Source organism: Cicer arietinum, chromosome 5 (assembly GCF_000331145.2).
Source record: "Cicer arietinum cultivar CDC Frontier isolate Library 1 chromosome 5, Cicar.CDCFrontier_v2.0, whole genome shotgun sequence".
NCBI classification, from domain to species: domain Eukaryota; kingdom Viridiplantae; phylum Streptophyta; class Magnoliopsida; order Fabales; family Fabaceae; genus Cicer; species Cicer arietinum.
Window position 1 is genome coordinate 14,354,654 of NC_021164.2, and position 14,959 is coordinate 14,369,612.

The 14,959-nt window shown below is 29.7% G+C and overlaps 1 long non-coding RNA gene across 1 annotated transcript in view; it reads left to right on the forward strand.

Annotated features, from left to right (window-relative positions):
• Positions 1 to 14,205, forward strand: part of LOC140920215 (uncharacterized) — a 22,078-nt gene extending 7,873 nt beyond the window's left edge. Inside the window, exons 5-6 of the long non-coding RNA XR_012162921.1 lie at positions 7,920 to 7,986; positions 9,532 to 14,205. This is a non-coding gene — a long non-coding RNA (uncharacterized lncRNA). The remainder of the gene's footprint in view (positions 1 to 7,919; positions 7,987 to 9,531) is intronic.
• The last annotated feature ends 754 nt before the right edge of the window (positions 14,206 to 14,959 follow it).

Here is a 14,959-nt window from a genome sequence, read left to right on the forward strand (position 1 = left end):
TTTTTGCTGAGTTCCTGTGTTGCCAAATCGATTGCCAAATCGATTTTGTCAGTTTTGCTGAGTTCCTGTGTCACCAAATCGATTGCCAAATCGATTTTGACAGCTTTGCTGAGTTCCTGACTTAAGGGCCAATCGATTGCCAAATCGATTTCTTAAATGATTTTGAAAAACTGATTACAAAATCGATTGGCCAATCGATTTTGTTACTTTAGCCAAGTCCCTGTTACCCTATCCAATCGATTGGGAAATCGATTTCCCTGTGAATTTTCTTTCCTTCCTTTTTCCTTTCTTTGTTTTTCCTTCCTTTCTATTTCCTTCTTTCCTTTATATAACATTTTCGTTTCCTTTTCCTTCCTTCTAATTTCCTTTCTTTCTCCATCCAACCAAACATATATATAAATATATATATTAAATATAACTTAACAAATATCCCAAAATATCTAGATATTTGTTAAATTACCATTTCACCCGTAACACATTAAATTCTCCGTAAGGATTCACCGCACTTAATTTAAATTTATTTATCGACGAGTAATCTTAAACGGCGTCAAAATAACTTTTTGATCATATAAACTCCAAAATATTATTAACTTTGGCTAAAAAGCCTCCGAGTCAAAATCCAAAATATATAAAATACATAAAGTGTACTTTAAAATTATGGGTCTTACATAACGAATCTATGAAAAGTCTATGCATCTCAATTTTTATATGTGAAAACTATAAAATAATAAGAATGAGAAAAAATCTCAATTATTTCTTAAAAGGGGAATGGAAAATTTTAAAAACTGTCTATATGTGTGTAAAAATCTATGCAAATCGAAATTTCTTCTTTAAACATAAACATGATCTAATCAATTCAACATAAAGAATAATATCATGATCATAAATTAAAACCAGACACGTCTAGTGTCATAATAATTGTTTCCTAAATTAGGATTTCTATTGGCAACACAATATAACTCCCTATAGATTATGTATACAATATCAAATTACTATGATATATGAAAAAGAAAATAAAACACATTCATACATTCTTAAGAAAGAGCACATTAGAAATTGATGCACAATTTTTTACATTTTTTAACTACATAACTCAATTTTTATATGCATGATCTTAAGAAAACGCACATTAGAAAGTTAAAATGATATTGGGGTTTTGTTGAGGGATGAAACAGTTTTCAATCTTGATTGATTTTATGAGGAATTTTGGGAAAAGAGTTTATGATTTGAAATACTTGTTTTCAATTTTTGGTTTTTTTGTGACAAGCTATGCGAGGAGATATATATCTTTTCTTGTTTTATTTTTATTTTTAGACTTTTCAAAGCACTTTCTCAAATATTTAAAATCTTTTACTTTTTATTTTCACATAGGTCATATTGAAAAAGTAGTTTATAATATTTTGTGTATTTTTTTTTTTTGTTTACAGTTATTAAATAATACTTTTTTTTCTTCATAAAAACAAGTGTTATCTAAGTGTTGAACTTACAATAGAGATTTTACAAAAACTTTGTTCTAAAATTATGTAACTCTTCCTCTCTCATTTAAGATCACTTTTTAAAATAAGCGAGTTAAATCCGCGCTATTATTTCCCAAATTTAGTTCTAGTGCTAATATCACTAGATCTTTATAATCTATAATAGTCTATTCTAAATTAAATTTTTTGAAAAATTTCGATTAAAATCAAATATTAAATCTAAAAAAAATATACAAATTTGAATTAAACCAACCCTAACATATATCCATCGAACAAACAAACAAGTTAAATAAAATTAAAAACAATAAAAGAATACTAAAAAACAAAAATAAAAATTTGGGCAAAAATAAAAATCATGTTTTATGAACCAATTTTATTAATGTAATTATTACATGCGAGTTGTGCTTTTCTCAAACACAAATGGATTGGAATAACAATAAAACTTAGGTTCAAACTTTTAGTATTTCCTTTCATTTGGTGGTGGACTATAGGGTTTGCAACAAGGGGGATTAGTACATACCATTGGCACACATTCTATTGTTCGTCTTCCACAACAAGGTGGTAAACCTGCATGTACATTGCTGATATAAGCACACACAATAGTAACCAAAAAGATTACAAACTTCAATAACATCTTCATTATAGTTTCCACTTAATAACTGAACTTGCTTTGCGAAGAAAAGCAATGTTAATATGTTATAGTTAATGATATGTTAAAACAATGTTAACTTATTTATAGAGAAAAATAAAATTCTCTATATTTTACAATTCATAAAAACAATTGTCATATTGAAACGTTTTTTATTTGTTTACCGATTTCTCAACTCTTAATATTTTTTGCTAAAAAATAGTAATATTTCACTATAATAACATACAAGTTATACCAAAATTGATGTCCCAAACATAATCGAACAGGCAAATTATGGTAAAATTAAATAAAATATTTTAAATGTGTTTTAATTCTGGAAAGTAAACATTAAACATGTTGGTATAAAAATAATTCATAAATGGATATATAATAGATGGTTTTTTGACAGTATCATCCAGAATATCCTCACTGCATAAATATAAAACATATTATTATGTAGGCTAAATTATATCTGTGGTTCCTTAACTTAATTTCAGGTAATGTTTTAATCCTTAATCTTTTTTTTTTCTTCTTGAGTTGGTACTTTATTTTAATTTTAAGTGATAATTTGATATTTTATTTTTTAAAATTTCAACAACACTGTCCTTTTTTTTACAAAAAAATCATCAAATTTTTCAACCAAAACCAATAAAATTCATTATCATCTTCAATAAAATACAAATTTAATCAAATTCATATCTTAAATCTTGAAATAAACTCATATTTTCATTCTTTATTTGATGTTGTTGGAGATAAAAATATGAGTGTATTTGAATATTTGGGTTATGGATTTGATAAAATTTGCATTATATTGAAGATGATTATTAATTTAATGGGTTTTGGTTGAAAATTTTGATGATTTTTTTGAATTTTTGTACAAAAAATGATAACTTTGTTGAAATTTTAAAACATAAAATATCAAATTGTCACTTAAAATTAAAATAAAGGATCAACTCGAAAAAAAAAAAGATAAACGACTAAAACGTTACCTGAAATTAAATTAAGGGACCACATATATAATTTAGCATATTATGTAAAGACTTTGAAAATTTAATTGGTATGAGACCCGTATTGTTCTTTAGTAAGTAAATATTTATATTTGTGATCTGGATTGTGCTTCGGAATATAATAGTCAATATGAATATGATAAATATATTTATAGTTATACCTAAATTTTAATATCCTTTGAGAGTGTTGAGTGTGTTGTGAGATTTTTCTAATTTAAGACTTAGACAGCATCTGTAACGCTAATTTTTTTTAACAATAAAATATATATCTTAATTTTAATAAGATTAAACATAAAAATTTACTAGAAAAAATATACATCTACAAAATATTTATGTTAATTTTATAATTTTGTTAGTTACTGATTATAATCAATTGTACTTTACCAAGTTACAAAAAATTTAACGCGATGTGTCATTCAAAAAATAATTATAAGGAAATATTTTTAAATTTATAAAAATAACAAAAATACTATAACTTATATTAAAACATATAAGTAACTGAACTGATGAATATAAAAATAATATAACTTGTATAACCTAAATGGATCATATTCAAAGTTCAAATCAAAATTATTCCCAATGAAAGGTGAAAATAATTTAATTTTTTACCGTTGAAAATATTGTTTAAGGATTTGTAAGGGCAACTTATGATAAAAGAGCAGTGAAATTCTCCATTTCTCCATACTTAATATATGTATATTTCGCGCTATACTATTTGAATCATAATAATAACAATAATTTTAATTTTAATATTAAAATAATTATTCTCATGTCCATCTTTTAAATTATGTCATCCTCCTAATATATTTTATTATCTACCCAAATCGATGATCATAAAGTTGAAATTTATTTTTCTTTAATTTTATATATTTCAATATATATATAAGTCTCTGTTTCTTACTCAATTATATAGCTGTATACGGATATGGAGATACGGATAATTCATATCCGTGCACAACAAAATATTTATTGATTTTTAGTTGTGTATATATATCTATTCAAAGCATTTAATTAGGATATACAACTCTTATTAAAAAAATTATGTGCAATAAAATACGCTAAGTCATACCTAAACTAATAATTAATTATCACTAATAAAATTTGAACCTGTAAAAAAAAGTAACTGTGATATTAAAAAAATAATCATAATTGAACCTGATATATCTAGAATTCTCCAATTTAATAATCTATGCAGTAAGGATATTCATTACAAACTCTTAGTTGTAACATAATACTACAAGTAGTAAGTTTGTAAATACTATCACGAATCATCAAGTTTGACTTAAAAGTACAGTTATACCGTGAGAACATAAATACGAAAGAGGACTACAAAATAAGGTAGCAAAATAAAGTTAACGAATCTATGAAAATTTCATGCATCTCAATTTTTATATGTGAAAACTATGAAATAATAAGAATGAGATGAAAACATAACATTATAAAGTGAAAATCACTCAAAGTAATTAATACATTTCACAAGCAATTTATCATAAATAAATTGTATCGTTATGCAAACATTTTTAAACAAAAAACATAACATTATAAAGTCAAAACCACTCAAGGTAATTAATACATTTCACTATAAAATCAAATCATTTAAGAAAAATTATTTTCACACATGACACATATTAATCACAACAAAACAATCACAAGAAAATGCAATACTATGCATGAGCTTAGACTTTAGTACATAATGTGGTGTCATTCTAACTCCGAAGTACTTAAACTCTACTACCTTAAGTTGAATGAAAAAAAAAAAAATTTGTCAAATACCTTATCAAGTTCAACTAACTTCTCAAATAATGGTTTACTAGTTTTACTTTTTTTTTAAATTTAAATAAAATCATAATTACTCAACCAGTTGCATTTAAGTAAGACAAGTAGGACAGTTTTAAATTTATTTTATATCTTAAGAATTTCAAATAAACACACACATATAAATTCATAGAATATACAACTCCTTAGGAATCAAGAATTATATAGTTCATAATCATAGTGAATGAGGGGAAACAATTTTACATAATTGCAAAACACATTTAAATTTTGATTTTTTTTTTTTATCAAAGATACATTATAGTTCCCATAAAATACTAACATAATGTACTTATTCATTTTAAGCAAGTTACTTAAAAGATCAAACATACTAAATTAAATGTCTAATTAAGTACACATCACCACCTGTAACACCGTAAATTTCTAATTAATATATAATAGTAATATTATAATAAATTATATATATATATATATATGTATATTTGTTGTGGTGTGATAATTTTCTACACATTATTATCTTAATAATTTATTTGAATTATTAATATTAAATATATTTATTTAAATTGATTTTTGGGTAAAATCACAACAAAAATAAATGAATAAATAAATAAATAAATAAATAAATAAATAAATAAATAAATAAAAATATAATAGTATAAAAATAAAATAAACAAAATAATTTTGCTACCAACACCCCCTAATTTACTACACACACCCTTCAAATGTTTAAAAAAATCAAAATTCTCAAATTACCCTTCCCTTCTTTCTCTTTATTAACATAACCCATCTTCTTCTTCTTCTTTATTTTATCTTCATCATTTTCATTCAACACCTTCTTCATCTTCTTCAACATTAACCACTACCAATCATCATTAATCACCATCAATCATCATTAATCATCATCAATCATCATTAATTATCTTCAGGATTTTGCTAACATTTACGTGACTCAATTTCACGTACATTTACGTGAACTGAGTTCACGTGCTTTTACATAAACTGAATTCTAGTAAATGTACGTGAACCCAGTTCACATAAACGTATGTGAAATCGAGTTCACATAAATGATTTAGTTTTCAATCTTCAATGATTTCACAATTTTAATTCACGTACATGTAGGTGAATTAAGATTGCGTACATACTGAGATGTTGAATTTTAAAACTCCATCGATTACGCAATCTTAAATCATGTACGTGTACGTGAATTAAGATTGCGTAAATTCTGAGATTTTTACTTTTTTTTAACGTACGTGAATTTAGTTCACGTAACAATACAACGTACACAAACTGAGTTCACATACAATTCCCAAATTTAAAAAAAAAATTGAACTCAGAGGGCATTTTGTGCATTTTAGTTTTTTTTAGTTCACGTATAAGTTAGTAAAATTATAAAAAATATTATAAATATCAAATGACATTTTGTGCATTTTGGTTATTTTTATAAATTTAAGGGGTGTGGGTAGCAACATTATAAACTAAATAACACAACTATGTATATATGCTGGTAACCTACAGTTACAATAAATACTCAGCCGATGCAATAAGATAGCTAACCTACATATTTTATATATATATATTGGCAAGTCAAATCTGCCTATAAATACTCGCTGCCGTAATTCAAACAAGGATTCTGCTTTCTACCCATAGTTAGCATGTAACTCCCTGTACCATACTTGAGTATTGCATTGTAGACCCTATCCAATCTTATTTTTTATGCATCTTAATTCCAATCCCCCCTACATATTAACAAATCAGCCACAAACACATAATTACATTTTAAGTCACTTACACACGAATCGTTGTTTCTCGGTCGTGATTTTATCAGCTACTACTAACGGATTAAAAAATCAAGCATATATTACTTTTATATGATTTTTTATTTTGTCTGGTTAGTCTCTCATTATTCTTAAATTATTGTGAAACCTACCATTTGTGTCACTATTAGTTGAGCTTTCTTCTGATTATTTAACTATCATCATTTTTTCTTATTTTATTTGATAATTCAGGTTCATGATTAAAATATAATATTAACTATATCTTATTTATTAATTATATTCTGTTTGAATATCATTTATTTATACAATATATTTTGTTATTAAAAATAGTATTTTCCATTGAATCAGTAAACTTGGTTTGCAAAGGTATCATAGCATAATATAGTCCAAATATATAAGTCTTGCAGATTTCAAAAACAAAGAACTTGCACATATCACTTTATTTAATTTAATTTATTTATTTTTGACATGTTTGTTTATGTTATTTCATAGTTTATGTTATTAGTATTTCTTAATATAACATACAATATTATTATTAACATACTTTTTTTCTAGCATATTATATTGAGTTTAAATAAATAAGTAAATTTAAATGTCTGATAAGTAAGCAATTAGTGTTGAATAACGAAACTACAATTTTTACTAATTACCGTGTGAATAATTTTCAGTAAGGACAAAATAAAACAACATATATTATTCCCTCACAATGTTTAGTATATCCCCTCTCCTCAAGATAAACAGTATATACCCTAATTATATATCATGAAACGTACTACAACTTAAATCTTGTTTTACATCATAGAGTCTAATTGAGTTTCACATCTAAAGAGTTTAGTTCATTTTAATTATAATATAATATTGAATGTGGGCAGTAATAATCTGTAACTAAATAAATATTAGTACATGCCTTCATGAGATATATATATATATATAAACACGTTTAATTAGTTTCTTTCATCTTGTTTAGTTATACACATAAACATGCTATGTTTAGTCCCTTTTTAATCCTATTTAGTTATACATGTATACATGATATATTAAGTTCCCATTATGCTATTTAATTTTTAAAAAAATTTGACTATAGTAATATGTATGTTTTAATCATATTAAATATTTTTGGGTTGTAGTACAAATAGTAGATAAATTATTTATTTATTTAGATAATTTATTTAATTATTTAATTATTTATTCATTTTTTTATAGTAAGTAATTTATTTGTATTTGGTGATTGTGTGGCTATAATTCTCTCACGGATTATTAGAGACGACGACCGACAAAGAAACGACCCGTTAGCAGATCAGATTCATTGGACGAAATCTCCAGTCGAGGTAAGGGGTGAGACGAGGTTCGATTTTTTGAGTATAAAATAATGTGAGATAAACGAGAATACCGAAACTCCCATATGTTCATTCGGGGCTTACTACGTACGGTTGAGCCCTATTGAGTAATAATAATCAATTAATAATATATGAATGGTAATAGTGAGGACTAAATTTAGAAACCTACAGAATTGCTGTGAATTAATTCATATTAAGATTGCGTGTTATTTGATGTTATGAAAACTATACTAATTGTTATTGTATGAATGATATGTACTTGAGTGTTCTTGTCTACTTGATTGAAATACTTGATTGAAATTCGGATATTACTTGAAAGTGCACCTAATTGATTCCTTATTATGTGATTGATGAGATTGGACTAAATAAAGTGAAGTCAAACTGAAACTTATTGAGTTATGATGATTGAGTTAGTCTGAGATATGTGTTGTAGATTTTGGAGTTAGGATTATTTTGTCATCATATAGGGAGGGTTTGACAAACCTAGTGATTCAGGGAAGTACAACTAAATGAGCCTGATCATGGAGGGATACAATCAAACCGTAAGGTAAGACTGATAGACCTTGGGGGTATCTCTAGTGGGGAATTCCTAAGTGGATTAGTGGGTTATTCCCTAAAGTCGGGAGCTACCGTGCAACACAAGAGTACCCCGACCGTCGCCATTCATGAATTGTCCGTCCACTCTTATAGTGGCATAGTATCAGGCCTCCTAACCAAGTACTTCGAAGTAGAATGGTTCCAAATGATTAAGTATAGAGTATAGGACATGCATACCATGTCTTCCTTGTAACTATTTTATTGTGATTGAATTAGATTAACCTTTGATATTAGTTCTTGAATGTTCTCTTTATTTTTGTTGTTCTCCTCGTGCATTGTATATTGTTACTTAGTTTCGAAACTCACCCCTCGTTATTTGTGTTTGGCGTTTGTGATGGACGCAGACAAGTTGTAAGCTGCAAGTGATGACTAGTACCATCAGAGAGGCGAAAGCCATCTTCTCTTGAATACTCTTATTATATGCATTGAGTTCATGTTATTTTGAGCATATTTTTATTTTGGGAATTCCCGCTCTGGTAGTGACATCGGGTTGGGACTACATTTGCACTTAATATTTAACTTATGTATGTGTACTTCAAAAAGGATTTTGTTTTTTGATATTATGATTGCAAGTTGTTAAGTTGATGGAAATTTTGAATTTATCTGACATGTTTATGATTACATGATACTCTTTACCTTAATAATATATAAATATGTTTGGAAGTTTGTATATTTAGTTATTTGAAGAAGTTCATAGTTTTAAAAATATGAAAAAATTAATTTTTTTTTATTTGGGGTTTAAGGTGTCACATTAGTGGTATCAGAGCAGGTCTGTCCAATTAGACTGTAAATGTGTTATGTGTTCGCTATGTTTCCTTGTGTGCTCTTTTATGTGTATTGTTGTTATGGTCATTATTGTGTTAGTGGCATAGAACTAAATTAGTTTCTCACTTCCCTAAGTGTCTCACTATGTTCGATTGACTTATCTGATTGATGTAGGTAGTGATGGATAGTGGAAGGAATGACGTTGCGATTATTGAGGATCTAGAGTCCATGGCAGGAATTATAGTGCAGTCTCTCCAAGCTTTAGCTGAATCTTAAGCTACTGCACAAGCCTCTGCACAAGCTGCTACTCAAGCTGCACAGATTGCTGCTCAAGCCGTTGCTCAAGCTACTACCTACAGTGGTGGCCAAGGAAATAACAAATAAATGAGTTCATGGTGATGGATCGATTCCACAATGCTAACTCTCCATTGTTTGAAGGTCATTATAATCCTGATGGAGCTCAAAAGTGGTTGCCAGAGGTTGAGAAAATTTTCAGAGGAGTGGCGTGTCCCAAAGGTCAGAATGTACATTTGGGAACCTTTATGTTGACAGAGGAAGCTGAACATTGGTGGGATAATGCGTGCCATCGTTTAGATAATGCAAGGACTGCAATTACTTGGGCTATTTTCAAGAACATGTTCTTAGTTAAGTATTTCCTTGAAGACATCCGTAATAGAAACGAAATGGAATTTGTTAAATTGGAACAGGGGAATATATCAGTAGCGGAGTATGTCGCTAAGTTTGAAGAGTTATCCAGACCATCCACTCTATGTTGGCGAGGTAGGAGAAAAGTCTAAGTGCATCAAGTTTGAAATGAGACTTAGGCCAGAGATCAAGAAGCAGGTTGGAATGCAAGAGATCTGTGACTTTCCTACCTTAGTGAATAAGAAAGAATTTATGATGGGGATAGTCATGCTGAAAAGGCACATTATCGAAACACTGGAACCATGAAGGACAAGATACCTATGCAACATAATAGAGGAAAACCTTACTCTTTTCCCCTAGTAAATCTGGAAGTCGTCTGAATTATCAACAATACAAATTTTCATATGGAAAAGGAAATAGTAGTGGTAATGGAAAAGGAAATGGAAACAATTATAGTTATGGAGGTGGTAGAGGAAACCCCATTGGACGAGGATTTAGTAATGGGAATAGTAACAACAGTAGTCAAGTCTCGAGCAACAACAATGGTAATAATGGTGATCCAACTACTCATATCTAATGTCACAAGTGTGGTAAGCAGGGTCACATGGCATATGAATGTAAAGATACTGGAAGTACTTATTTTAATTGTCAACAACAAGACCACATCAGCACCACATGCCCCTACCCAAGGAAGACTCCACAACTTGGAAACCAGAGTTCCCAAGCCAGCTGACCTAAATCGAATGGAAGAGTTTTTGCCCTCAATGGTGCATGAGCATCTGAGAAAAACAACTTGATCCAAGGTACGTGTCTCATAAGTGATACTCCTTTATTTGTGTTATTTGATTGTGGTGCCACTCATTCCTTTGTGTCTTTTGATTGTGTTAGACGTTTAGGACTACCTGTGTCTCATTTGCAGTATAATTTGATTGTGAATACCCCAACTAGTAATTCTATTGATACCTCTAGTGTTTGTCTTGACGTTTTTATCCATGTGTGTGGAAAGGACTTCCGAGTTGACTTAGTATGTTTACCTTTGTGTTTGGTCGATGTGATTCTTGGTATGGATTGACTATCTGTCAACCGTGTCCGCGTAGATTTTTTTAGTAAGACCATTGAATTCATGGAGTCAGGAGAGAGGGATAAGTCTAGCCATATATCCGCCAACCAAGTGAAGGCACTCTTGAAAGAAGATGTCCAATTATACCTGATCCTAGCCTAATTGGAATTTGAAGAAAAAGTGGCAATACGAGATGTTCCTATTGTGGGTGAGTTCTTTGAAGTATTCCCCAAAGATCTCAATAGTTTACCACCAGAGCGTGAGATTGAGTTTAGCATTGATCTTGTACCCGGTATTGGACCCATATCGATGGCACCAAGGATATCTCCCTTAGAATTGTCTGAGCTTAAGAAGCAATTAAAGGAGCTTTTAGATAAACAATTTATAAGACCTAGTGTTTCACCATGGGGTGCACCTATATTGTTGGTTAAGAAGAAGGATGGCTCTATGGAGTTGTGTGTAGATTACCGTCGACTTAATAAAGTGACAATCAAGAATAAGTATATGCTACCTAGGATATATGACCTTATGGATCAACTGAGAGGATGACGTGTTTTTAGTAAGATTGATTTGAGATCAGGTTACCATCAGATCCGAGTGAAGTCTTCTGATATCCCTAAAACTGCCTTTAGGACCCGTCATGGCCATTATGAGTATTTGGTTATGCCTTTTGGTGTGACTAATGCACCAACAGTGTTTATGGATTACATTAATCGGATCTTTCATCCTTACCTAAACTCATTTGTGGTTGTGTTTATAGATGATATCTTAGTGTACTATAAGACTAAGGAACAACATGGTGAACATTTAAGGATAATCTTGTAAACCCTTGAGGAGAAACAATTATTTGCCAAGTTGTCTAAGTGTGAATTTTGGTTAGAGGAAGTAAGTTTCCTAGGGCATGTAATTTCGAAAGGTGTAATAGTTGTTGATCCTTCCAAGGTGGAGAGTGTCTTAGAATGGAAAACACCTAAATCAGTGACTGAGATTAGGAGTTTCCTAGGATTGGCAGGTTATTATCGTAGGTTCATAGAAGGATTCTCCAAGTTGGCCTTACCTTTAACTAAGTTGACCCGAAAAGGGGAATTGTTCGTGTGGGATACCCATTGTGATAATAGTTTCCAAGAGCTTAAGAAACGATTGACCTATGCACCGATCTTAGTGTTACCTAACTTGAGTGAACGCTTTGTAGTATATTGTGATGTGTGTAGTTCAGGATTAGGTGGAGTACTTATGCAGGATGAGAAGGTGGTAGAATATCCTTCCAGGCAACTAAAGATTCATGAGAGGAACTACCCTACCCATGACCTAGAACTAGCAGCAGTTGTCTTTGAACTTAAGATGTGGAGACATTATTTATATGGATCTATATTTGAGGTTTTTAGTGACCATAAGAGCCTTAAGTATCTTTTTGACTTGAAGGAGTTGAAATGAGACAACATAGGTGGATGGAATTTCTTAAAGATTTTGATTTTGAGCTTAATTATCACCCTAGAAAGGCCAATGTTGTGGCTAATGCCTTGAGTAGGAAGACTTTAAGTGTGCTCGCTTTAATGGTTAAGCATAGTGAGTTGTTGGAACAATTTAGAGACCTTAGTTTAGTTTGTGAAGTGACACTAGAAAACATTAAATTGGGAATGTTGAAGGTAACTAGTGGACTATTAAAAGAGATTGAAAAGAATCAGAAATTGGATTTATACCTTTTGGATAAGTTACAGTCGATTGACCAAGGGAGGGAACCTGATTTTAAAATAGGTGTGGATGGAATTTTGAGATTTAAGGAGATAATTTATGTTCCCAATGTAGAGGAGTTAAGAAAAATGATCTTAGAGGAAGGACATGGTAGTTGTCTAAGTATTCACCCTGGAGCCACAAAGATGTATAAAGACCTCAAGAAGATATTTTGGTGGCCTAAAATGAAAAATGATGTTGTTGAGTTTGTGTATGCTTGTTTGACTTGTCAAAAGTCTAAGGTAGAACACCAAAAACCTTCAAGTTTGATGCAACCTTTGAGTATTCTCGACTGGAAGTGTTATAACATCTCTATGGACTTTGTTGTAGGCTTACCTTGAATTCCAAAAAGGTGTGATAATATTTAGGTTATTGTGGATAGATTAACTAAATCTGCTCACTTTATTTTGATAAACATAACTTATTCTTTGGAAAGGTTAGTTGAAATATATATAAAGGAAATTGTGAAGTTGCATGGAATCCCATCAAGTATAGTGTTAGATAGAGACCCTAGGTTTACCTCTATGTTTTGGCAAGGTTTACAGAGCGCTTTAGGTACGAACCTTAGGATGAGTTCAGCCTACCACCCACAAACAGATGGTGAGAATGAACGAACCAATCAATCCCTAGAAGACTTGTTGAGAGCCTGTGTGTTGGAACAAAATGGAAGTTGGGATAGCTTTCTGCCATTTATAGAGTTTACCTATAACAATAGTTTTCACTCTAGCATTGGAATGGCCCCTTTTGAGGCGTTGTTTGGGAGAAGGTGTAGGACCCCTCTGTGTTGGTTTGAGACGGGTGATAACCTTGTGTTAGGACCTGAGATTGTTCAACAGACTACTGATAAAGTGAAAATGATTCAGGAAAAAATTAGAGCGTCTCAGAGTAGGAAAAAGAGCTACCATGATAAAAGAAGAAAAAATCTCGAGTTTCAATAAAGTGATCATGTATTTATGAGAGTTATTCCAACAATTGGGGTTGGTCGACATTAAAAATGCGAAATCTTACTAATCTTCATAACGTCTTTCATGTGTCTCAACTTCGCAAGTATATTTTTGATCCTTCACATGTGATTGAGTCAGAAAAAGTCCAAATAAAAGAGAACCTAACTTTTGCGACCAAAAGATCAAAGAATAAAGGGGTAAGACGATTTCATTGATTAAGGTTGTCTAAGGAGGTCCTACTGGTGAAAGTGCTACGTGGGAAGTCAAAAGTCAAACATGTGATTCTTATCCTGAGTTGTTTTCTTCAGCTAAATTTCAAGGACGAAATTTTGTTTACAGGGAGAGAAATGTAACACCCAATTTAGTATTATAATTTAGTAATATAATAATAATATTAATTTATTATTATTATTATTATTATTATTATTATTATTATTATTATTATTATTATTATTATTATTATTATTATTATATGTGTGTTTGATATAACTGATAATATTAAGTGTTACCTTAAAATTTATCTAAACTATTAATAATAAAAATATTTTTGTTTAGTTTTCCTTAAAACCAAATAAAATATTAATAATAATAATTAACCTGTACCCTTCTTATTTTCTATTCAGATTGATACAACACTTAGCGAGGCATTTGTCTAGCCTGATAGGCTTATTTGCTAACTTAGTAGCTTTTATATATATATATATATATATATATATATATATATATATATAAGGCATATGTAGCTGGCATGTATCTCCTTAGATCATGCTTGAGTACAACACTGTAGACTCCCCACACGCCAATCTTCTTTTGATGCATTTTAATTTCAATCCCTCCCTACATAGTAACATATCAGTCACAGTCAATGGTAACAAATCAGCCAAAATCAAGCATATAATATCTTTTACAAGATCATTCATTTGCTCTGGTTAGTATCCCATTAGTCTTAAATTATTGTCAAACCTACGATTTGTGTTACTATTAGTTGAGTTTCTTCTGATTATTTAATTATCATCATTTTTCTTTATTTTATTTGATAATGTAGATTCATGGTTAAAATATAATATTAACTATATCTTATCTACTAAATATATTCTGTTTGAATATCAATTATTTATACAATACATTGTGTTAATAAAAATATATTTTCCATTGAATATGTAAACTTGGTTTGCAAAGGTATCATATCACTTTATTTCAAAAACAAAGAACTTGCACATAT